Source organism: Pseudophryne corroboree, chromosome 3 (genome assembly GCF_028390025.1).
Source record: "Pseudophryne corroboree isolate aPseCor3 chromosome 3, aPseCor3.hap2, whole genome shotgun sequence".
In the NCBI taxonomy this organism is placed as follows: Eukaryota; Metazoa; Chordata; class Amphibia; order Anura; family Myobatrachidae; genus Pseudophryne; species Pseudophryne corroboree.
In genome coordinates this window covers 114,414,939-114,430,830 of record NC_086446.1, presented here as the reverse complement: position 1 = coordinate 114,430,830, position 15,892 = coordinate 114,414,939, and the positions used below count along the sequence as shown (strand labels likewise).

At 41.7% G+C, this 15,892-nt stretch overlaps 54 non-coding genes and 17 pseudogenes across 54 annotated transcripts in view; all 71 read left to right on the top strand.

The window, feature by feature from the left end:
- Nucleotides 1-22: 22 nt before the first annotated feature.
- On the top strand, nucleotides 23-141 carry LOC135063375 (5S ribosomal RNA). Its single transcript, XR_010249708.1, has one exon. It is a non-coding gene; the product is annotated as a 5S ribosomal RNA (ribosomal RNA).
- Nucleotides 142-248: 107 nt separating this feature from the next.
- Nucleotides 249-367, top strand: LOC134887431 (5S ribosomal RNA). The gene has a single exon (XR_010171033.1). It is a non-coding gene; the product is annotated as a 5S ribosomal RNA (ribosomal RNA).
- A 107-nt stretch (nucleotides 368-474) lies between these two features.
- LOC135068542 (5S ribosomal RNA) lies at nucleotides 475-593 on the top strand. Its single transcript, XR_010254739.1, has one exon. It is a non-coding gene; the product is annotated as a 5S ribosomal RNA (ribosomal RNA).
- A 107-nt stretch (nucleotides 594-700) lies between these two features.
- LOC135069106 (5S ribosomal RNA) lies at nucleotides 701-819 on the top strand. Its single transcript, XR_010255296.1, has one exon. It is a non-coding gene; the product is annotated as a 5S ribosomal RNA (ribosomal RNA).
- Nucleotides 820-926: 107 nt separating this feature from the next.
- LOC135064822 (5S ribosomal RNA) lies at nucleotides 927-1,045 on the top strand. Its single transcript, XR_010251122.1, has one exon. It is a non-coding gene; the product is annotated as a 5S ribosomal RNA (ribosomal RNA).
- Nucleotides 1,046-1,152: 107 nt separating this feature from the next.
- On the top strand, nucleotides 1,153-1,271 carry LOC134891805 (5S ribosomal RNA; annotated as a pseudogene).
- Nucleotides 1,272-1,378: 107 nt separating this feature from the next.
- On the top strand, nucleotides 1,379-1,497 carry LOC134887420 (5S ribosomal RNA). The gene has a single exon (XR_010171032.1). It is a non-coding gene; the product is annotated as a 5S ribosomal RNA (ribosomal RNA).
- A 107-nt stretch (nucleotides 1,498-1,604) lies between these two features.
- On the top strand, nucleotides 1,605-1,723 carry LOC134887409 (5S ribosomal RNA). Its single transcript, XR_010171031.1, has one exon. It is a non-coding gene; the product is annotated as a 5S ribosomal RNA (ribosomal RNA).
- Nucleotides 1,724-1,830: 107 nt separating this feature from the next.
- Nucleotides 1,831-1,949, top strand: LOC135063172 (5S ribosomal RNA). The gene has a single exon (XR_010249509.1). It is a non-coding gene; the product is annotated as a 5S ribosomal RNA (ribosomal RNA).
- A 107-nt stretch (nucleotides 1,950-2,056) lies between these two features.
- Nucleotides 2,057-2,175, top strand: LOC134901919 (5S ribosomal RNA). Its single transcript, XR_010175394.1, has one exon. It is a non-coding gene; the product is annotated as a 5S ribosomal RNA (ribosomal RNA).
- A 107-nt stretch (nucleotides 2,176-2,282) lies between these two features.
- Nucleotides 2,283-2,401, top strand: LOC135067409 (5S ribosomal RNA). The gene has a single exon (XR_010253625.1). It is a non-coding gene; the product is annotated as a 5S ribosomal RNA (ribosomal RNA).
- A 107-nt stretch (nucleotides 2,402-2,508) lies between these two features.
- Nucleotides 2,509-2,627, top strand: LOC135064820 (5S ribosomal RNA). The gene has a single exon (XR_010251120.1). It is a non-coding gene; the product is annotated as a 5S ribosomal RNA (ribosomal RNA).
- Nucleotides 2,628-2,734: 107 nt separating this feature from the next.
- On the top strand, nucleotides 2,735-2,853 carry LOC134892405 (5S ribosomal RNA; annotated as a pseudogene).
- Nucleotides 2,854-2,960: 107 nt separating this feature from the next.
- Nucleotides 2,961-3,079, top strand: LOC134887397 (5S ribosomal RNA). Its single transcript, XR_010171030.1, has one exon. It is a non-coding gene; the product is annotated as a 5S ribosomal RNA (ribosomal RNA).
- Nucleotides 3,080-3,186: 107 nt separating this feature from the next.
- On the top strand, nucleotides 3,187-3,305 carry LOC134889701 (5S ribosomal RNA; annotated as a pseudogene).
- Nucleotides 3,306-3,412: 107 nt separating this feature from the next.
- On the top strand, nucleotides 3,413-3,531 carry LOC134887386 (5S ribosomal RNA). The gene has a single exon (XR_010171029.1). It is a non-coding gene; the product is annotated as a 5S ribosomal RNA (ribosomal RNA).
- A 107-nt stretch (nucleotides 3,532-3,638) lies between these two features.
- On the top strand, nucleotides 3,639-3,757 carry LOC134887375 (5S ribosomal RNA). The gene has a single exon (XR_010171028.1). It is a non-coding gene; the product is annotated as a 5S ribosomal RNA (ribosomal RNA).
- A 107-nt stretch (nucleotides 3,758-3,864) lies between these two features.
- Nucleotides 3,865-3,983, top strand: LOC134901493 (5S ribosomal RNA). Its single transcript, XR_010174983.1, has one exon. It is a non-coding gene; the product is annotated as a 5S ribosomal RNA (ribosomal RNA).
- Nucleotides 3,984-4,090: 107 nt separating this feature from the next.
- On the top strand, nucleotides 4,091-4,209 carry LOC135068976 (5S ribosomal RNA). Its single transcript, XR_010255167.1, has one exon. It is a non-coding gene; the product is annotated as a 5S ribosomal RNA (ribosomal RNA).
- A 107-nt stretch (nucleotides 4,210-4,316) lies between these two features.
- Nucleotides 4,317-4,435, top strand: LOC135061034 (5S ribosomal RNA). Its single transcript, XR_010247427.1, has one exon. It is a non-coding gene; the product is annotated as a 5S ribosomal RNA (ribosomal RNA).
- Nucleotides 4,436-4,542: 107 nt separating this feature from the next.
- LOC135061033 (5S ribosomal RNA) lies at nucleotides 4,543-4,661 on the top strand. The gene has a single exon (XR_010247426.1). It is a non-coding gene; the product is annotated as a 5S ribosomal RNA (ribosomal RNA).
- A 107-nt stretch (nucleotides 4,662-4,768) lies between these two features.
- On the top strand, nucleotides 4,769-4,887 carry LOC134885687 (5S ribosomal RNA). Its single transcript, XR_010169798.1, has one exon. It is a non-coding gene; the product is annotated as a 5S ribosomal RNA (ribosomal RNA).
- Nucleotides 4,888-4,994: 107 nt separating this feature from the next.
- LOC135068865 (5S ribosomal RNA) lies at nucleotides 4,995-5,113 on the top strand. Its single transcript, XR_010255056.1, has one exon. It is a non-coding gene; the product is annotated as a 5S ribosomal RNA (ribosomal RNA).
- A 107-nt stretch (nucleotides 5,114-5,220) lies between these two features.
- On the top strand, nucleotides 5,221-5,339 carry LOC135060357 (5S ribosomal RNA). Its single transcript, XR_010246751.1, has one exon. It is a non-coding gene; the product is annotated as a 5S ribosomal RNA (ribosomal RNA).
- Nucleotides 5,340-5,446: 107 nt separating this feature from the next.
- Nucleotides 5,447-5,565, top strand: LOC135058942 (5S ribosomal RNA). The gene has a single exon (XR_010245363.1). It is a non-coding gene; the product is annotated as a 5S ribosomal RNA (ribosomal RNA).
- Nucleotides 5,566-5,672: 107 nt separating this feature from the next.
- On the top strand, nucleotides 5,673-5,791 carry LOC134887364 (5S ribosomal RNA). Its single transcript, XR_010171027.1, has one exon. It is a non-coding gene; the product is annotated as a 5S ribosomal RNA (ribosomal RNA).
- A 107-nt stretch (nucleotides 5,792-5,898) lies between these two features.
- LOC134887352 (5S ribosomal RNA) lies at nucleotides 5,899-6,017 on the top strand. Its single transcript, XR_010171026.1, has one exon. It is a non-coding gene; the product is annotated as a 5S ribosomal RNA (ribosomal RNA).
- A 107-nt stretch (nucleotides 6,018-6,124) lies between these two features.
- Nucleotides 6,125-6,243, top strand: LOC135070551 (5S ribosomal RNA). Its single transcript, XR_010256712.1, has one exon. It is a non-coding gene; the product is annotated as a 5S ribosomal RNA (ribosomal RNA).
- A 107-nt stretch (nucleotides 6,244-6,350) lies between these two features.
- On the top strand, nucleotides 6,351-6,469 carry LOC135068345 (5S ribosomal RNA). The gene has a single exon (XR_010254549.1). It is a non-coding gene; the product is annotated as a 5S ribosomal RNA (ribosomal RNA).
- Nucleotides 6,470-6,576: 107 nt separating this feature from the next.
- LOC135058321 (5S ribosomal RNA) lies at nucleotides 6,577-6,695 on the top strand. The gene has a single exon (XR_010244751.1). It is a non-coding gene; the product is annotated as a 5S ribosomal RNA (ribosomal RNA).
- A 107-nt stretch (nucleotides 6,696-6,802) lies between these two features.
- LOC134889383 (5S ribosomal RNA) lies at nucleotides 6,803-6,921 on the top strand (annotated as a pseudogene).
- Nucleotides 6,922-7,028: 107 nt separating this feature from the next.
- Nucleotides 7,029-7,146, top strand: LOC134894298 (5S ribosomal RNA; annotated as a pseudogene).
- Nucleotides 7,147-7,253: 107 nt separating this feature from the next.
- Nucleotides 7,254-7,372, top strand: LOC135065803 (5S ribosomal RNA). The gene has a single exon (XR_010252073.1). It is a non-coding gene; the product is annotated as a 5S ribosomal RNA (ribosomal RNA).
- Nucleotides 7,373-7,479: 107 nt separating this feature from the next.
- LOC135059545 (5S ribosomal RNA) lies at nucleotides 7,480-7,598 on the top strand. The gene has a single exon (XR_010245947.1). It is a non-coding gene; the product is annotated as a 5S ribosomal RNA (ribosomal RNA).
- Nucleotides 7,599-7,705: 107 nt separating this feature from the next.
- LOC134888018 (5S ribosomal RNA) lies at nucleotides 7,706-7,824 on the top strand (annotated as a pseudogene).
- Nucleotides 7,825-7,931: 107 nt separating this feature from the next.
- Nucleotides 7,932-8,049, top strand: LOC134890800 (5S ribosomal RNA; annotated as a pseudogene).
- Nucleotides 8,050-8,156: 107 nt separating this feature from the next.
- Nucleotides 8,157-8,275, top strand: LOC134887646 (5S ribosomal RNA; annotated as a pseudogene).
- A 107-nt stretch (nucleotides 8,276-8,382) lies between these two features.
- LOC134892760 (5S ribosomal RNA) lies at nucleotides 8,383-8,501 on the top strand (annotated as a pseudogene).
- A 107-nt stretch (nucleotides 8,502-8,608) lies between these two features.
- Nucleotides 8,609-8,727, top strand: LOC135068753 (5S ribosomal RNA). The gene has a single exon (XR_010254945.1). It is a non-coding gene; the product is annotated as a 5S ribosomal RNA (ribosomal RNA).
- A 107-nt stretch (nucleotides 8,728-8,834) lies between these two features.
- LOC135069693 (5S ribosomal RNA) lies at nucleotides 8,835-8,953 on the top strand. Its single transcript, XR_010255871.1, has one exon. It is a non-coding gene; the product is annotated as a 5S ribosomal RNA (ribosomal RNA).
- A 107-nt stretch (nucleotides 8,954-9,060) lies between these two features.
- LOC135068549 (5S ribosomal RNA) lies at nucleotides 9,061-9,179 on the top strand. The gene has a single exon (XR_010254746.1). It is a non-coding gene; the product is annotated as a 5S ribosomal RNA (ribosomal RNA).
- A 107-nt stretch (nucleotides 9,180-9,286) lies between these two features.
- Nucleotides 9,287-9,405, top strand: LOC134887340 (5S ribosomal RNA). Its single transcript, XR_010171024.1, has one exon. It is a non-coding gene; the product is annotated as a 5S ribosomal RNA (ribosomal RNA).
- A 107-nt stretch (nucleotides 9,406-9,512) lies between these two features.
- On the top strand, nucleotides 9,513-9,631 carry LOC134887301 (5S ribosomal RNA; annotated as a pseudogene).
- A 107-nt stretch (nucleotides 9,632-9,738) lies between these two features.
- On the top strand, nucleotides 9,739-9,857 carry LOC134887328 (5S ribosomal RNA). The gene has a single exon (XR_010171022.1). It is a non-coding gene; the product is annotated as a 5S ribosomal RNA (ribosomal RNA).
- A 107-nt stretch (nucleotides 9,858-9,964) lies between these two features.
- On the top strand, nucleotides 9,965-10,083 carry LOC134887315 (5S ribosomal RNA). The gene has a single exon (XR_010171020.1). It is a non-coding gene; the product is annotated as a 5S ribosomal RNA (ribosomal RNA).
- Nucleotides 10,084-10,189: 106 nt separating this feature from the next.
- LOC134900492 (5S ribosomal RNA) lies at nucleotides 10,190-10,308 on the top strand. The gene has a single exon (XR_010174000.1). It is a non-coding gene; the product is annotated as a 5S ribosomal RNA (ribosomal RNA).
- A 107-nt stretch (nucleotides 10,309-10,415) lies between these two features.
- Nucleotides 10,416-10,534, top strand: LOC134892492 (5S ribosomal RNA; annotated as a pseudogene).
- Nucleotides 10,535-10,641: 107 nt separating this feature from the next.
- LOC135059843 (5S ribosomal RNA) lies at nucleotides 10,642-10,760 on the top strand. The gene has a single exon (XR_010246241.1). It is a non-coding gene; the product is annotated as a 5S ribosomal RNA (ribosomal RNA).
- Nucleotides 10,761-10,867: 107 nt separating this feature from the next.
- On the top strand, nucleotides 10,868-10,986 carry LOC135061195 (5S ribosomal RNA). Its single transcript, XR_010247584.1, has one exon. It is a non-coding gene; the product is annotated as a 5S ribosomal RNA (ribosomal RNA).
- A 107-nt stretch (nucleotides 10,987-11,093) lies between these two features.
- Nucleotides 11,094-11,212, top strand: LOC134890102 (5S ribosomal RNA; annotated as a pseudogene).
- A 107-nt stretch (nucleotides 11,213-11,319) lies between these two features.
- Nucleotides 11,320-11,438, top strand: LOC135061386 (5S ribosomal RNA). The gene has a single exon (XR_010247769.1). It is a non-coding gene; the product is annotated as a 5S ribosomal RNA (ribosomal RNA).
- Nucleotides 11,439-11,545: 107 nt separating this feature from the next.
- Nucleotides 11,546-11,664, top strand: LOC134901550 (5S ribosomal RNA). Its single transcript, XR_010175039.1, has one exon. It is a non-coding gene; the product is annotated as a 5S ribosomal RNA (ribosomal RNA).
- A 107-nt stretch (nucleotides 11,665-11,771) lies between these two features.
- LOC134894898 (5S ribosomal RNA) lies at nucleotides 11,772-11,890 on the top strand (annotated as a pseudogene).
- A 107-nt stretch (nucleotides 11,891-11,997) lies between these two features.
- Nucleotides 11,998-12,116, top strand: LOC134887304 (5S ribosomal RNA). The gene has a single exon (XR_010171017.1). It is a non-coding gene; the product is annotated as a 5S ribosomal RNA (ribosomal RNA).
- A 107-nt stretch (nucleotides 12,117-12,223) lies between these two features.
- On the top strand, nucleotides 12,224-12,342 carry LOC135065985 (5S ribosomal RNA). Its single transcript, XR_010252248.1, has one exon. It is a non-coding gene; the product is annotated as a 5S ribosomal RNA (ribosomal RNA).
- A 106-nt stretch (nucleotides 12,343-12,448) lies between these two features.
- Nucleotides 12,449-12,567, top strand: LOC134885123 (5S ribosomal RNA). The gene has a single exon (XR_010169246.1). It is a non-coding gene; the product is annotated as a 5S ribosomal RNA (ribosomal RNA).
- A 107-nt stretch (nucleotides 12,568-12,674) lies between these two features.
- Nucleotides 12,675-12,793, top strand: LOC134888566 (5S ribosomal RNA; annotated as a pseudogene).
- A 107-nt stretch (nucleotides 12,794-12,900) lies between these two features.
- LOC135065826 (5S ribosomal RNA) lies at nucleotides 12,901-13,019 on the top strand. The gene has a single exon (XR_010252096.1). It is a non-coding gene; the product is annotated as a 5S ribosomal RNA (ribosomal RNA).
- A 107-nt stretch (nucleotides 13,020-13,126) lies between these two features.
- LOC134885193 (5S ribosomal RNA) lies at nucleotides 13,127-13,245 on the top strand. Its single transcript, XR_010169314.1, has one exon. It is a non-coding gene; the product is annotated as a 5S ribosomal RNA (ribosomal RNA).
- A 107-nt stretch (nucleotides 13,246-13,352) lies between these two features.
- Nucleotides 13,353-13,471, top strand: LOC135061385 (5S ribosomal RNA). The gene has a single exon (XR_010247768.1). It is a non-coding gene; the product is annotated as a 5S ribosomal RNA (ribosomal RNA).
- Nucleotides 13,472-13,578: 107 nt separating this feature from the next.
- Nucleotides 13,579-13,697, top strand: LOC134901549 (5S ribosomal RNA). Its single transcript, XR_010175038.1, has one exon. It is a non-coding gene; the product is annotated as a 5S ribosomal RNA (ribosomal RNA).
- A 107-nt stretch (nucleotides 13,698-13,804) lies between these two features.
- On the top strand, nucleotides 13,805-13,923 carry LOC135069143 (5S ribosomal RNA). The gene has a single exon (XR_010255332.1). It is a non-coding gene; the product is annotated as a 5S ribosomal RNA (ribosomal RNA).
- A 107-nt stretch (nucleotides 13,924-14,030) lies between these two features.
- LOC134890397 (5S ribosomal RNA) lies at nucleotides 14,031-14,149 on the top strand (annotated as a pseudogene).
- A 107-nt stretch (nucleotides 14,150-14,256) lies between these two features.
- On the top strand, nucleotides 14,257-14,375 carry LOC134887292 (5S ribosomal RNA). Its single transcript, XR_010171016.1, has one exon. It is a non-coding gene; the product is annotated as a 5S ribosomal RNA (ribosomal RNA).
- Nucleotides 14,376-14,482: 107 nt separating this feature from the next.
- LOC135059031 (5S ribosomal RNA) lies at nucleotides 14,483-14,601 on the top strand. The gene has a single exon (XR_010245451.1). It is a non-coding gene; the product is annotated as a 5S ribosomal RNA (ribosomal RNA).
- A 106-nt stretch (nucleotides 14,602-14,707) lies between these two features.
- On the top strand, nucleotides 14,708-14,826 carry LOC134887281 (5S ribosomal RNA). Its single transcript, XR_010171015.1, has one exon. It is a non-coding gene; the product is annotated as a 5S ribosomal RNA (ribosomal RNA).
- Nucleotides 14,827-14,933: 107 nt separating this feature from the next.
- Nucleotides 14,934-15,052, top strand: LOC134888565 (5S ribosomal RNA; annotated as a pseudogene).
- A 107-nt stretch (nucleotides 15,053-15,159) lies between these two features.
- LOC135065704 (5S ribosomal RNA) lies at nucleotides 15,160-15,278 on the top strand. The gene has a single exon (XR_010251977.1). It is a non-coding gene; the product is annotated as a 5S ribosomal RNA (ribosomal RNA).
- Nucleotides 15,279-15,385: 107 nt separating this feature from the next.
- LOC134887269 (5S ribosomal RNA) lies at nucleotides 15,386-15,504 on the top strand. The gene has a single exon (XR_010171014.1). It is a non-coding gene; the product is annotated as a 5S ribosomal RNA (ribosomal RNA).
- Nucleotides 15,505-15,611: 107 nt separating this feature from the next.
- Nucleotides 15,612-15,730, top strand: LOC134889529 (5S ribosomal RNA; annotated as a pseudogene).
- A 107-nt stretch (nucleotides 15,731-15,837) lies between these two features.
- LOC135065652 (5S ribosomal RNA) overlaps nucleotides 15,838-15,892 on the top strand; it is a 119-nt gene continuing 64 nt past the window's right edge. Inside the window, exon 1 of the ribosomal RNA XR_010251927.1 lies at nucleotides 15,838-15,892. This exon is cut by the window's right edge and continues 64 nt beyond it. This is a non-coding gene — a ribosomal RNA (5S ribosomal RNA).

The following is a 15,892-nucleotide window of genomic DNA, read 5'->3' as shown; positions in this document are numbered from 1 at the left end:
TCTAACAGAAACCACAAAGCTCATCTACAGCCACACCATATTGGATACGCCCAATCTCATCTGATCTTGGAAGCTAAGCAGTGTTGGGCCTGGTTAGTACTTGGATGGGAGACCACCTGGGAATACAAGGTGCTGTAGATAATTTTATACTGCCAACACCGTTCTGTTGATGCATTCCATTTTAAAACGGATTCATTTATGAACCAGTAGTTAGAAGTAGAAAAGTTCTAACAGAAACCACAAAGATCATCTACAGCCACACCACACTGGATACGCCCAATCTCATCTGATCTTGGAAGCTAAGCAGTGTTGGGCCTGGTTAGTACTTGGATGGGAGACCACCTGGGAATACAAGGTGCTGTAGATATTTTTATACTGCCAACACCGTTCTGTTGATGCATTCAATTTTCAAATGTATTCATTTATGAACCAGTAGTTAGAAGAAGAAAAGTTCAAACAGAAACCCCAAAACTCATCTACAGCCACACCACACTGGATACGCCCAATCTCATCTGATCTTGGAAGCTAAGCAGTGTTGGGCCTGGTTAGTACTTGGATGGGAGACCACCTGGGAATACAAGGTGCTCTAGATATTTTTATACTGCCAACACCGTTCTGTTGATGCATTCCATTTTCAAATGTATTCATTTATGAACCAGTAGTTAGAAGTAGAAAAGTTCTAACAGAAACCACAAAGCTCATCTACAGCCACACCACACTGGATACACCCAATCTCATCTGGTGTTGGAAGCTAAGCAGTGTTGGGCCTGGTTAGTACTTGGATGGGAGACCACCTGGGAATACAAGGTGCTGTAGATATTTTTATACTACCAACACCGTTCTGTTGATGCATTCCATTTTCAAACGTATTCATTTATGAACCAGTAGTTAGAAGTAGAAAAGTTCTAACAGAAACCATAAAGCTCATCTACAGCCACACCACACTGGATACGCCCAATCTCATCTGATCTTGGAAACTAAGCAGTGTTGGGCCTGGTTAGTACTTGGATGGGAGACCACCTGGGAATACAAGGTGCTGTAGATATTTTTATACTGCCAACACCGTTCTGTTGATGCATTCCATTTTCAAACGTATTCATTTATGAACCAGTAGTTAGAAGTAGAAAAGTACTAACCGAAACTATAAAGCTCTTATACAGCCACACCACACTGGATATGCCCAATCTCATCTGATCTTGGAAGCTAAGCAGTGTTGGGCCTGGTTAGTACTTGGATGGGAGACCACCTGGGAATACAAGGTGCTTTAGATATTTTTATACTGCCAACACCGTTCTGTTGATGCATTCCATTTTCAAACGTATTCATTTATGAACCAGTAGTTAGAAGTAGAAAAGTTCTAACAGAAACCACAAAGCTCATCTACAGCCACACCACACTGGATACGCCCAATCTCATCTGATCTTGGAAGCTAAGCAGTGTTGGGCCTGGTTAGTACTTGGATGGGAGACCACCTGGGAATACAAGGTGCTGTAGATATTTTTATACTGCCAACACCGTTCTGTTGATGCATTCCATTTTCAAACGTATTCATTTATGAACCAGTAGTTAGAAGTAGAAAAGTTCTAACAGAAACCATAAAGCTCATCTACAGCCACACCACACTGGATACGCCCAATCTCATCTGATCTTGGAAGCTAAGCAGTGTTGGGCCTGGTTAGTACTTGGATGGGAGACCACCTGGGAATACAAGGTGCTGTAGATAATTTTATACTGCCAACACCGTTCTGTTGATGCATTCCATTTTAAAATGTATTCATTTATGAACCAGTAGTTACAAGTAGAAAAGTTCTAACAGAAACCACAAAGCTCATCTACAGCCACACCACACTGGATACGCCCAATCTCATCTGGTCTTGGAAGATAAGCAGTGTTGGGCCTGGTTAGTACTTGGATGGGAGACCACCTGGGAATACAAGGTGCTGTAGATATTTTTATACTGCCAACACCGTTTTGTTGATGCATTCCATTTTCAAACGTATTCATTTATGAACCAGTAGTTAGAAGTAGAAAAGTTCTAACAGAAACCACAAAGCTCATCTACAGCCACACCACGCTGGATACGCCCAATCTCATCTGATCTTGGAAGCTAAGCAGTGTTGGGCCTGGTTAGTACTTGGATGGGAGACCACCTGGGAATACAAGGTGCTGTAGATATTTTTATACTGCCAACACCGTTCTGTTGATGCATTCCATTTTCAAACGTATTCATTTATGAACCAGTAGTTAGAAGTAGAAAAGTTCTAACAGAAACCATAAAGTTCATCTACAGCCACACCACACTGGATACGCCCAATCTCATCAGATCTTGGAAGCTTAGCAGTGTTGGGCCTGGTTAGTACTTGGATGGGAGACCACGTGGGAATACAAGGTGCTGTAGATATTTTTATACTACCAACACCGTTCTGTTGATGCATTCCATTTTCAAACGTATTCATTTATGAACCAGTAGTTAGAAGTAGAAAAGTTCTAACAGAAACCATACAGCTCATCTACAGCCACACCACACTGGATACGCCCAATCTCATCTGATCTTGGAAACTAAGCAGTGTTGGGCCTGGTTAGTACTTGGATGGGAGACCACCTGGGAATACAAGGTGCTGTAGATATTTTTATACTACCAACACCGTACTGTTGATGCATTCCATTTTCAAACGTATTCATTTATGAACCAGTAGTTAGAAGTAGAAAAGTACTAACAGAAACCATAAAGCTCTTCTACAGCCACACCACACTGGATATGCCCAATCTCATCTGATCTTGGAAGCTAAGTAGTGTTGGGCCTGGTTAGTACTTGGATGGGAGACCACCAGGGAATACAAAGTGCTGTAGATAATTTTATACTGCCAACACCGTTCTGTTGATGCATTCCATTTTCAAACGTATTCATTTATGAACCAGTAGTTAGAAGTAGAAAAGTTCTAACAGAAACCAGCAAGTTCATCTACAGCCACACCACACTGGATACGCCCAATCTCATCTGATCTTGGAAGCTAAGCAGTGTTGGGCCTGGTTAGTACTTGGATGGGAGACCACCTGGGAATACAAGGTGCTGTAGATATTTTTATACTGCCAACACCGTTCTGTTGATGCATTCCATTTTCAAACGTATTCATTTATGAACCAGTAGTTAGAAGTAGAAAAGTACTAACCGAAACTATAAAGCTCTTATACAGCCACACCACACTGGATATGTCCAATCTCATCTGATCTTGGAAGCTAAGCAGTGTTGGGCCTGGTTAGTACTTGGATGGGAGACCACCTGGGAATACAAGGTGCTGTAGATATTTTTATACTGCCAACACCGTTCTGTTGATGCATTCAATTTTCAAATGTATTCATTTATGAACCAGTAGTTGGAAGAAGAAAAGTTCAAATAGAAACCACAAAGCTCATCTACAGCCACACCACACTGGATACGCCCAATCTCATCTGATCTTGGAAGCTAAGCAGTGTTGGGCCTGGTTAGTACTTGGATGGGAGACCACCTGGGAATACAAGGTGCTGTAGATATTTTTATACTGCCAACACCGTTCTGTTGATGCATTCCATTTTCAAACGTATTCATTTATGAACCAGTAGTTAGAAGTAGAAAAGTTCTAACAGAAACCGTAAAACTCATCTACAGCCACACCACACTGGATACGCCCAATCTCATCTGATCTTGGAAGCTAAGCAGTGTTGGGCCTGGTTAGTACTTGGATGGGAGACCACCTGGGAATACAAGGTGCTGTAGATATTTTTATACTGCCAACACCGTTCTGTTGATGCATTCCATTTTCAAACGTATTTATTTATGAACCAGTAGTTAGAAGTAGAAAAGTTCTAACAGAAACCACAAAGCTCATCTACAGCCACACCACATTGGATACACCCAATCTCATCTGATCTTGGAAGCTAAGCAGTGTTGGGCCTGGTTAGTACTTGGATGGGAGACCACCTAGGAATACAAGGTGCTGTAGATCTTTTTATACTGCCAACACCGTTCTGTTGATGCATTCCATTTTCAAACGTATTCATTTATGAACCAGTAGTTAGAAGTAGAAAAGTTCTAACAGAATCTATAAAGCTCATCTACAGCCACACCACACTGGATACACCCAATCTCATCTGATCTTGGAAGCTAAGCAGTGTTGGGCCTGGTTAGTACTTGGATGGGAGACCACCTGGGAATACAAGGTGCTGTAGATAATTTTATACTGCCAACACCGTTCTGTTGATGCATTCCATTTTAAAACGTATTCATTTATGAACCAGTAGTTAGAAGTAGAAAAGTTCTAACAGAAACCACAAAGCTCATCTACAGCCACACCACACTGGATACGCCCAATCTCATCTGGTCTTGGAAGCTAAGCAGTGTTGGGCCTGGTTAGTACTTGGATGGGAGACCACCTGGGAATACAAGGTGCTGTAGATATTTTTATACTGCCAACACCGTTCTGTTGATGCATTCCATTTTCAAACGTATTCATTTATGAACCAGTAGTTAGAAGTAGAAAAGTTCTAACAGAAACCACAAAGCTCATCTACAGCCACACCACACTGGATACGCCCAATCTCATCTGGTCTTGGAAGCTAAGCAGTGTTGGGCCTGGTTAGTACTTGGATGGGAGACCACCTGGGAATACAAGGTGCTGTAGATATTTTTATACTGCCAACACCGTTCTGTTGATGCATTCCATTTTAAAACGTATTCATTTATGAACCAGTAGTTAGAAGTAGAAAAGTTCTAACAGAAACCACGAAGCTCATCTACAGCCACACCACACTGGATACGCACAATCTCATCTGATCTTGGAAGCTAAGCAGTGTTGGGCCTGGTTAATACTTGGATGGGAGACCACCTGGGAATACAAGGTGCTGTAGATATTTTTATACTGCCAACACCGTTCTGTTGATGCATTCCATTTTCAAACGTATTCATTTATGAACCAGTAGTTAGAAGTAGAAAAGTTCTAACAGAATCCATAAAGCTCATCTACAGCCACACCACACTGGATACACCCAATCTCATCTGATCTTGGAAGCTAAGCAGTGTTGGGCCTGGTTAGTACTTGGATGGGAGACCACCTGGGAATACAAGGTGCTGTAGATAATTTTATACTGCCAACACCGTTCTGTTGATGCATTCCATTTTAAAACGTATTCATTTATGAACCAGTAGTTAGAAGTAGAAAAGTTCTAACAGAAACCACAAAGCTCATCTACGGCCACACCACACTGGATACGCCCAATCTCATCTGGTCTTGGAAGCTAAGCAGTGTTGGGCCTGGTTAGTACTTGGATGGGAGACCACCTGGGAATACAAGGTGCTGTAGATATTTTTATACTGCCAACACCGTTCTGTTGATGCATTCCATTTTCAAACATATTCATTTATGAACCAGTAGTTAGAAGTAGAAAAGTTCTAACAGAAACCACAAAGCTCATCTACAGCCACACCACACTGGATGCGCCCAATCTCATCTGGTCTTGGAAGCTAAGCAGTGTTGGGCCTGGTTAGTACTTGGATGGGAGACCACCTGGGAATACAAGGTGCTGTAGATATTTTTATACTGCCAACACCGTTCTGTTGATGCATTCCATTTTCAAACGTATTCATTTATGAACCAGTAGTTAGAAGTAGAAAAGTTCTATCAGAAACCACAAAGCTCATCTACAGCCACACCACACTGGATACGCCCAATCTCATCTGATCTTGGAAGCTAAGCAGTGTTGGGCCTGGTTAGTACTTGGATGGGAGACCACCTGGGAATACAAGGTGCTGTAGATATTTTTATACTGCCAACACCGTTCTGTTGATGCATTCCATTTTCAAACGTATTCATTTATGAACCAGTAGTTAGAAGTAGAAAAGTTCTAACAGAAACCATAAAGCTCATCTACAGCCACACCACACTGGATACGCCCAATCTCATCTGATCTTGGAAGCTAAGCAGTGTTGGGCCTGGTTAGTACTTGGATGGGAGACCACCTGGGAATACAAGGTGCTGTAGATAATTTTATACTGCCAACACCGTTCTGTTGATGCATTCCATTTTAAAACGTATTAATTTATGAACCAGTAGTTAGAAGTAGAAAAGTTCTAACAGAAACCACAAAGCTCATCTACAGCCACACCACACTGGATACGCCCAATCTCATCTGGTCTTGGAAGCTAAGCAGTGTTAGGCCTGGTTAGTACTTGGATGGGAGACCACCTGGGAATACAAGGTGCTGTAGATATTTTTATACTGCCAACACCGTTCTGTTGATGCATTCCATTTTCAAACGTATTCATTTATGAACCAGTAGTTAGAAGTAGAAAAGTTCTAACAGAAACCACAAAGCTCATCTACAGCCACACCACACTGGATACGCCCAATCTCATCTGATCTTGGAAGCTAAGCAGTGTTGGGCCTGGTTAGTACTTGGATGGGAGACCACCTGGGAGTACAAAGTGCTGTAGATATTTTTATACTGCCAACACCGTTCTGTTGATGCATTCCATTTTCAAACGTATTCATTTATGAACCAGTAGTTAGAAGTAGAAAAGTTCTAACAGAAACCATAAAGCTCATCTACAACCACACCACACTGGATACGCCCAATCCCATCTGATCTTGGAAGCTAAGCAGTGTTGGGCCTGGTTAGTACTTGGATGGGAGACCACCTGGGAATACAAGGTGCTGTAGATAATTTTATACTGCCAACACCGTTCTGTTGATGCATTCACTTTTAAAACGTGTTCATTTATGAACCAGTAGTTAGAAGTCGAAAAGTTCTAACAGAAACCACAAAGTTCATCTACAGTCACACCACTCTGGATACGCCCAATCTCATCTGATCTTGGAAGCTAAGTAGTGTTGGGCCTGGTTAGTACTTGGATGAGAGACCACCTGGGAATACAAGGTGCTGTAGATATTTTTATACTGCCAACACCGTTCTGTTGATGCATTCCATTTTCAAACGTATTCATTTATGAACCAGTAGTTAGAAGTAGAAAAGTTCTAACAGAAACCACAAAGCTCATCTACAGCCACACCACACTGGATATGCTCAATCTCATCTGATCTTGGAAGTTAAGCAGTGTTGGGCCTGGTTATTCTTGTATGGGAGACCACCTGGGAATACAAGGTGCTGTAGATATTTTTATACTGCCAACACCGTTCTGTTGATGCATTCCATTTTCAAATGTATTCATTTATGAACCAGTAATTAGAAATAGAAAAGTTCAAACAGAAACCACAAAGCTCATCTACAGCCACACCACACTGGATACGCCCAATCTCATCTGATCTTGGAAGCTAAGCAGTGTTGGGCTTGGTTAGTACTTGGATGGGAGACTACCTGGGAATACAAGGTGCTGTAGATATTTTTATACTGCCAACACCGTTCTGTTGATGCATTCCATTTTCAAATGTATTCATTTATGAACCAGTAGTTAGAAGTAGAAAAGTTCTAACAGAAACCACAAAGCTCTTCTACAGCCACACCACACTGGATACGCCCAATCTCATCTGATCTTGGAAGCTAAGCAGTGTTGGGCCTGGTTAGTACTTGGATGGGAGACCACCTGGGAATACAAGGTGCTGTAGATATTTTTATACTGCCAACACCGTTCTGTTGATGCATTCCATTTTCAAACGTATTCATTTATGAACCAGTAGTTAGAAGTAGAAAAGTTCTAACAGAAACCACAAAACTCATCTACAGCCACACTACATTGGATACGCCCAATCTCTTCTGATCTTGGAAGCTAAGCAGTGTTGGGCCTGGTTAGTACTTGAATGGGAGACCACCTGGGAATACACGGTGCTGTAGATATTTTTATACTACCAACACCGTTCTGTTGATGCATTCCATTTTCAAACGTATTAGTTTATGAACCAGTAGTTAGAAGTAGAAAAGTTCTAACAGAAACCATAAAGCTCATCTACAGCCACACCACACTGGATACGCCCAATCTCATCTGATCTTGGAAGCTAAGCATTGTTGGGCCTGGTTAGTACTTGGATGGGAGACCACTTGGAATACAAGGTGCTGTAGATATTTTTATACTACCAACACCGTTCTGTTGATGCATTCCATTTTCAAACGTATTCATTTATGAACCAGTAGTTAGTAGTAGAAAAGTTCTAACAGAAACCAGTAAGTTCATCTACAGCAACACCACACTGGATACGCCCAATCTCATCTTATCTTGGAAGCTAAGCAGTGTTGGGCCTGGTTAGTACTTGGATGGGAGACCACCTGGGAATACAAGGTGCTGTAGATATTTTTATACTACCATCACCGTTCTGTTAATGCATTCCATTTTCAAACGTATTCATTTATGAACCAGTAGTTAGAAGTAGAAAAGTACTAACAGAAACCATAAAGCTCTACTACAGCCACACCACACTGGATACGCCCAATCTCATCTGATCTTGGAAGCTAAGCAGTCTTGGGCCTGGTTAGTACTTGGATGGGAGACCACCTGGGAATACAATGTGCTGTAGATATTTTTATACTGCCAACACCGTTCTGTTGATGCATTCCATTTTCAAACGTATTCATTTATGAACCAGTAGTTAGAAGTAGAAAAGTTCTAACAGAATCCATAAAGCTCATCTACAGCCACACCACACTGGATACACCCAATCTCATCTGATCTTGGAAGCTAAGCAGTGTTGGGCCTGGTTAGTACTTGGATGGGAGACCACCTGGGAATACAAGGTGCTGTAGATAATTTTATACTGCCAACACCGTTCTGTTGATGCATTCCATTTTAAAACGTATTCATTTATGAACCAGTAGTTAGAAGTAGAAAAGTTCTAACAGAAACCACAAAGCTCATCTACAGCCACACCACACTGGATACGCCCAATCTCATCTGGTCTTGGAAGCTAAGCAGTGTTGGGCCTGGTTAGTACTTGGATGGGAGACCACCTGGGAATACAAGGTGCTGCAGATATTTTTATACTGCCAACACCGTTCTGTTGATGCATTCCATTTTCAAACGTATTCATTTATGAACCAGTAGTTAGAAGTAGAAAAGTTCTAACAGAAACCACAAAGCTCATCTACAGCCACACCACACTGGATGCGCCCAATCTTATCTGGTCTTGGAAGCTAAGCAGTGTTGGGCCTGGTTAGTACTTGGATGGGAGACCACCTGGGAATACAAGGTGCTGTAGATATTTTTATACTGCCAACACCGTTCTGTTGATGCATTCCATTTTCAAACGTATTCATTTATGAACCAGTAGTTAGAAGTAGAAAAGTTCTAACAGAAACCATAAAGCTCATCTACAGCCACACCACACTGGATACGCCCAATCTCATCTGATCTTGGAAGCTAAGCAGTGTTGGGCCTGGTTAGTACTTGGATGGGAGACCACCTGGGAATACAAGGTGCTGTAGATAATTTTATACTGCCAACACCGTTCTGTTGATGCATTCCATTTTAAAACGTATTAATTTATGAACCAGTAGTTAGAAGTAGAAAAGTTCTAACAGAAACCACAAAGCTCATCTACAGCCACACCACACTGGATATGCCCAATCTCATCTGGTCTTGGAAGCTAAGCAGTGTTAGGCCTGGTTAGTACTTGGATGGGAGACCACCTGGGAATACAAGGTGCTGTAGATATTTTTATACTGCCAACACCGTTCTGTTGATGCATTCCATTTTCAAACGTATTCATTTATGAACCAGTAGTTAGAAGTAGAAAAGTTCTAACAGAAACCACAAAGCTCATCTACAGCCACACCACACTGGATACGCCCAATCTCATCTGATCTTGGAAGCTAAGCAGTGTTGGGCCTGGTTAGTACTTGGATGGGAGACCACCTGGGAATACAAGGTGCTGTAGATATTTTTATACTGCCAACACCGTTCTGTTGATGCATTCCATTTTCAAACGTATTCATTTATGAACCAGTAGTTAGAAGTAGAAAAGTTCTAACAGAAACCACAAAGCTCATCTACAGCCACACCACACTGGATACGCCCAATCTCATCTGATCTTGGAAGCTAAGCAGTGTTGGGCCTGGTTAGTACTTGGATGGGAGACCACCTGGGAATACAAGGTGCTGTAGATAATTTTATACTGCCAACACATTCTGTTGATGCATTCCATTTTCAAACGTATTCATTTATGAACCAGTAGTTAGAAGTAGAAAAGTTCTAACAGAAACCACAAAGCTCATCTACAGCCACACCACACTGGATACGCCCAATCTCATCTGATCTTGGAAGCTAAGCAGTGTTGGGCCTGGTTAGTACTTGGATGGGAGACCACCTGGGAATACGAGGTGCTGTAGATATTTTTATCCTGCCAACACCGTTCTGTTGATGCATTCCATTTTCAAACGTATTCATTTATGAACCAGTAGTTAGAAGTAGAAAAGTTCTAACAGAAACCACAAAGCTCATCTACAGCCACACCACACTGGATATGCCCAATCTCATCTGATCTTGGAAGCTAAGCAATGTTGCGCCTGGTTAGTATTTGGATGGGAGACCACCTGGAAATACAAGGTGCTGTAGATATTTTTATACTGCCAACACCGTTCTGTTGATGCATTCCATTTTAAAACGTATTCATTTATGAACCAGTAGTTAGAAGTAGAAAAGTTCTAACAGAAACCAGAAAATTCATCTACAGCAACACCACACTGGATACGCCCAATCTCATCTGATCTTGGAAGCTAAGCAGTGTTGGGCCTGGTTAGTACTTGGATGGGAGACCACCTGGGAATACAAGGTGCTGTAGATATTTTTATACTGCCAACACCGTTCTGTTGATGCATTCCATTTTCAAACGTATTCATTTATGAACCAGTAGTTAGAAGTAGAAAAGTTCTAACAGAAACCACATAGCTCATCTACAGCCACATCACACTGGATACGCCCAATCTCATCTGATCTTGGAAGCTAAGCAGTGTTGGGCCTGGTTAGTACTTGGATGGGAGACCACCTGGGAATACAAGGTGCTGTAGATAATTTTATACTGCCAACACCGTTCTGTTGATGCATTCCATTTTCAAACGTATTCATTTATGAACCAGTAGTTAGAAGTAGAAAAGTTCTAACAGAAACCACAAAGCTCATCTACAGCCACACCATACTGGATACGCCTAATCTCATCTGATCTTGTAAGCTAAGCAGTGTTGGGCCTGGTTAGTATTTGGATGGGAGACCACCTGGAAATACAAGGTGCTGTAGATATTTTTATACTGCCAACACCGTTCTGTTGATGCATTCCATTTTCAAACGTATTCATTTATGAACCAGTAGTTAGAAGTAGAAAAGTTCTAACAGAAACCACAAAGCTCATCTACAGCCACACCACACTGGATACGCCCAATCTCATCTGATCTTGGAAGCTAAGCAGAGTTGGGCCTGGTTAGTACTTGGATGGGAGACCACCTGGGAATACAAGGTGCTGTAGATATTTTTATACTGCCAACACCGTTCTGTTGATGCATTCCATTTTCAAACGTATACATTTATGAACCAGTAGTTAGAAGTAGAAAAGTTCTAACAGAAACCACAAAGCTCATCTACAGCCACACCACACTGGATACGCCCAATCACATCTGATCTTGGAAGCTAAGCAGTGTTGGGCCTGGTTAGTACTTGGATGGGAGACCACCTGGGAATACAAGGTGCTGTAGATATTTTTATACTGCCAACACCGTTCTGTTGATGCATTCCATTTTCAAACGTATTCATTTATGAACCAGTAGTTAGAAGTAGAAAAGTTCTAACAGAAACCAGAAAATTCATCTACAGCAACACCACGCTGGATACGCCCAATCTAATCTGATCTTGGAAGCTAAGCAGTGTTGGGCCTGGTTAGTACTTGGATGGGAGACCACCTGGGAATACAAAATGCTGTAGATATTTTTATACTGCCAACACCGTTCTGTTGATGCATTCCATTTTCAAACGTATTCATTTATGAACCAGTAGTTAGAAGTAGAAAAGTTCTAACAGAAACCACAAAGCTCATCTACAGCCACACCACACTGGATACGCCCAATCTCATCTGATCTTGGAAGCTAAGCAGTGTTGGGCCTGGTTAGTACTTGGATGGGAGACCACCTGGGAATACAAGGTGCTGTAGATATTTTTATACTGCCAACACCGTTCTGTTGATGCATTCCATTTTCAAACGTATTCATTTATGAACCAGTAGTTAGAAGTAGAAAAGTTCTAACAGAAACCACAAAGCTCATCTACAGCCACACCACACTGTATACGCCCAATCTCATCTGATCTTGGAAGCTAAGCAGTGTTGGGCCTGGTTAGTACTTGGATGGGAGACCACCTGGGAATACAAGGTGCTATAGATAATTTTATACTGCCAACACATTCTGTTGATGCATTCCATTTTCAAACGTATTCATTTATGAACCAGTAGTTAGAAGTAGAAAAGTTCTAACAGAAACCACAAAGCTCACCTACAGCCACACCACACTGGATACGCCCAATCATATCTGATCTTGGAAGCTAAGCAGTGTTGGGCCTGGTTAGTACTTGGATGGGAGACCACCTGGGAATACAAGGTGCTGTAGATAATTTTATCCTGCCAACACCGTTCTGTTGATGCATTCCATTTTCAAACGTATTCATTTATGAACCAGTAGTTAGAAGTAGAAAAGTTCTAACAGAAACCACAAAGCTCATCTACAGCCACACCACACTGGATATGCCCAATCTCATCTGATCTTGGAAGCTAAGCAGTGTTGCGCCTGGTTAGTATTTGGATGGGAGACCACCTGGAAATACAAGGTGCTGTAGATATTTTTATACTGCCAACACCGTTCTGTTGATGCATTCCATTTTAAAACGTATTCATTTATGAACCAGTAGTTAGAAGTAGAAAAGTTCTAACAGAAACCAGAAAATTCATCTACAGCAACACCACACTGGATACGCCTAATCTCATCTGATCTTGGAAGCTAAGCAGTGTTGGGCCTGGTTAGTACTTGGATGGGAGACCACCTGGGAATACAAGGTGCTGTAGATATTTTTATACTGCCAACACCGTTCTGTTGATGCATTCCATTTTCAAACGTATTCATTTATGAACCAGTAGTTAGAAGTAGAAAAGTTCTAACAGAAACCAGAAAGCTCATCTACAGCCACACCACACTGGATACGCCTAATCTCATCTGATCTTGGAAGCTAAGCAGTGTTGGGCCTGGTTAGTATTTGGATGGGAGACCACCTGATAATACAAGGTGCTGTAGATATTTTTATACTGCCAACACCGTTCTGTTGATGCATTCCATTTTCAAACGTATTCATTTATGAACCAGTAGTTAGAAGTAGAAAAGTTCTAACAGAAACCACAACGCTCATCTACAGCCACACCACACTGGATACGCCCAATCTCATCTGATCTTGGAAGCTAAGCAGAGTTGGGCCTGGTTAGTACTTGGATGGGAGACCACCTGGGAATACAAGGTGCTGTAGATATTTTTATACTGCCAACACCGTTCTGTTGATGCATTCCATTTTCAAATGTATACATTTATGAACCAGTAGTTAGAAGTAGAAAAGTTCTAACAGAAACCACAAAGCTCATCTACAGCCACACCACACTGGATACGCCCAATCACATCTGATCTTGGAAGCTAAGCAGTGTTGGGCCTGGTTAGTACTTGGATGGGAGACCACCTGGGAATACAAGGTGCTGTAGATATTTTTATCCTGCCAACACCGTTCTGTTGATGCATTCCATTTTCAAACGTATTCATTTATGAACCAGTAGTTAGAAGTAGAAAAGTTCTAACAGAAACCACAAAGCTCATCTACAGCCACACCACACTGGATACGGCCAATCTCATCTGATCTTGGAAGCTAAGCAGTGTTGGGCCTGGTTAGTATTTGGATGGGAGACCACCTGGAAATACAAGGTGCTGTAGATATTTTTATACTGCCAACACCGTTCTGTTGATGCATTCCATTTTCAAACGTATTCATTTATGAACCAGTAGTTAGAAGTAGAAAAGTTCTAACAGAAACCAGAAAATTCATCTACAGCAACACCACACTGGATACGCCCAATCTAATCTGATCTTGGAAGCTAAGCAGTGTTGGGCCTGGTTAGTACTTGGATGGGAGACCACCTGGGAATACAAGATGCTGTAGATATTTTTATACTGCCAACACCGTTCTGTTGATGCATTCCATTTTCAAACGTATTCATTTATGAACCAGTAGTTAGAAGTAGAAAAGTTCTAACAGAAACCACAAAGCTCATCTACAGCCACACCACACTGGATACGCCCAATCTCATCTGATCTTGGAAGCTAAGCAGTGTTGGGCCTGGTTAGTACTTGGATGGGAGACCACCTGGGAATACAAGGTGCTGTAGATATTTTTATACTGCCAACACCGTTCTGTTGATGCATTCCATTTTCAAACGTATTCATTTATGAACCAGTAGTTAGAAGTAGAAAAGTTCTAACAGAAACCACAAAGCTCATCTACAGCCACACCACACTGGATATGCCCAATCTCATCTGATCTTGGAAGCTAAGCAGTGTTGGGCCTGGTTAGTACTTGGATGGGAGACCACCTGGGAATACAAGGTGCTGTAGATAATTTTATACTGCCAACACATTCTGTTGATGCATTCCATTTTCAAACGTATTCATTTATGAACCAGTAGTTAGAAGTAGAAAAGTTCTAACAGAAACCACAAAGCTCATCTACAGCCACACCACACTGGATACGCCCAATCTCATCTGATCTTGGAAGCTAAGCAGTGTTGGGCCTGGTTAGTACTTGGATGGGAGACCACCTGGGAATACAAGGTGCTGTAGATATTTTTATCCTGCCAACACCGTTCTGTTGATGCATTCCATTTTCAAACGTATTCATTTATGAACCAGTAGTTAGAAGTAGAAAAGTTCTAACAGAAACCACAAAGCTCATCTACAGCCACACCACACTGGATATGCCCAATCTCATCTGATCTTGGAAGCTAAGCAGTGTTGCGCCTGGTTAGTATTTGGATGGGAGACCACCTGGAAATACAAGGTGCTGTAGATATTTTTACACTGCCAACACCGTTCTGTTGATGCATTCCATTTTAAAACGTATTCATTTATGAACCAGTAGTTAGAAGTAGAAAAGTTCTAACAGAAACCAGAAAATTCATCTACAGCAACACCACACTGGATACGCCCAATCTCATCTGATCTTGGAAGCTAAGCAGTGTTGGGCCTGGTTAGTACTTGGATGGGAGACCACCTAGGAATACAAGGTGCTGTAGATATTTTTATACTGCCCACACCGTTCTGTTGATGCATTCCATTTTCAAACGTATTCATTTATGAACCAGTAGTTAGAAGTAGAAAAGTTCTAACAGAAACCACAAAGTTCATCTACAGCCACACCACACTGGATACGCCCAATCTCATCTGATCTTGGAAGCTAAGCAGTGTTGGGCCTGGTTAGTACTTGGATGGGAGACCACCTGGGAATACAAGGTGCTGTAGATATTTTTATACTACCAACACCGTTCTGTTGATGCATTCCATTTTCAAACGTATTCGTTTATGAACCAGTAGTTAGAAGTGGAAAAGTTCTAACAGAAACCAATAAGTTCATCTACAGCAACACCACACTGGATATGCTCAGTCTCATCTGATCTTGGAAGCTAAGCAGTGTTGGGCCTGGTTAGTACTTGGATGGGAGACCACCTGGGAATGCAAGGTGCTGTAGATATTTTTATACTGCCAACACCGTTCTGTTGATGCATTCCATTTTCAAATGTATTCATTTATGAACCAGTAGTTAGAAGTAGAAAAGTTCAAACAGAAACCACAAAGCTCATCTACAGCCACACCACACTGGATACGCCCAATCTCATCTGATCTTTGAAGCTAA